This window comes from Zingiber officinale, chromosome 2B (assembly GCF_018446385.1).
Source record: "Zingiber officinale cultivar Zhangliang chromosome 2B, Zo_v1.1, whole genome shotgun sequence".
Classification (NCBI taxonomy): domain Eukaryota; kingdom Viridiplantae; phylum Streptophyta; class Magnoliopsida; order Zingiberales; family Zingiberaceae; genus Zingiber; species Zingiber officinale.
Window position 1 is genome coordinate 17815842 of NC_055989.1, and position 1664 is coordinate 17817505.

The window sequence follows — 1664 nt, forward strand, 5'->3', positions numbered from 1 at the left end:
CATAAAAGAGGATTGCCTAGAATTTAAAAAGAAAAAGACAAGATACCCAAGCAAAACAAATACAAGACTCTAAAGGCTACTTGAGACGACAACTTATCATCTGAGTCAGAAATAAAAGAATATGTCAGACTAGCACTAATGGAAAGCCATGAAGAGCAAAGCACCTCAGAAGCCAGCATCGATGAAGGGGGAGCGACTTCAGATGAATGCAGCGAAGCAAGGGGAGAATCAGGCTTCAAGTCTGATATGGTAAGTGTTGGGTTTTTCGGGCCGCGAAAACAGCTTTTTCGCGTCGCGGAAACCCCCAGTCACCCTAGCCAACGGATTCGTGTGAAGAGTATAAAACGAAAATTTACGAGTACGAGTTTACAACTTAGATATACTCCTAGACCTACATGAAGAAAGATTTATACCTTTGATGCGAAGCCCTTCGCAATCCCGCTTATCCTCGGTTCGCCGGATCTCGAAAGTGTCAAAGTAGACACTTCTCTATGTGTATCCACACAAGCAAGAGATGGAGAAAAATCTCTAAGGATGTGCAAGCAACCTTAGAGATCAGTAGGGAGGAGAGGGAGAGCAAGAAGAAAACTCAAGAGGAAGAAGAAGATGAAGTTACAACCACTTGAATGAAAAAAATCAATTTTCATTCCACCAAAAAGTGGCCGGCCACTTCAAGGCATGTAACCCCCATGGAATATCAAGAGTCAAGTCTCTTGATCTCCTCCATGAGGTGGCATTTAGTCAAGTCAAACTTGACCAAATGAAGAAGCCTTGATGATGTGGCATTGGTCAAGTCAAAGTCAAGTCAAAACTTGACTCTTCATCTTCCTACTTAAGTCAAGTCAAACTTGACCACTTCTCTCCCTTGGTTGATCTAATCTAACCATTGGTTCAAGTCAATTTTAATTTAATGAATCTCTATTCATTGAATTAAATTAATTAAATGAGTCTAAGTCCAAATTAGACTCACTTAACACATGAATCAAATTGAGTACAACTCAATTAGCCTACTTTGGATTACTCTTAATCCAATTTGGTTCATCATATGAACGTAATCATTTAGGTTCATCTAATGAACCTAATCTCCATCTAATTGCTCTTAGTGTGTGACCCTATAGGTTCTTGTAACGTTGACAATGCCCCTAAACCCATTTAGGAGCATAAGTAAAGAGCGGTATCTAGCAACACATCATTATTACTCAAGTTACAAGAATGTTGAGATCCAACATCACCTTGTGACTACTAATTGTGACTCCTCACAAAATATGACAAGTGTCCTTCTATCCTAGACATCTAGATTGATCAATGTGAGGCATAGACCGTGTCATTCTCTAATCAATCTAAATCTTGAACTCCAAGTAGACTCACTCAATCAAATGAGCTCAATATCCTATATTGACTCATTTGGGCATGGCCATGCACTTCGTGGTCTCACTCTATCAAGAATATCGATGTCGCTCCCATCATATAGGAGGGATAGATCCCATCTACATCACTCACATCCCTCTGCATAATTCATTACATATCCAGTAATCGCCTTTATAGTCCACCCAGTTACGGGTGGCGTTTGACGAAACCAAAGTATATAACTCCTTATGTAGGGATCCACGGTGACTTCAGGTCTAAGGACTAGTAGTCATACTAATAGCCACATGAGAAAGTAT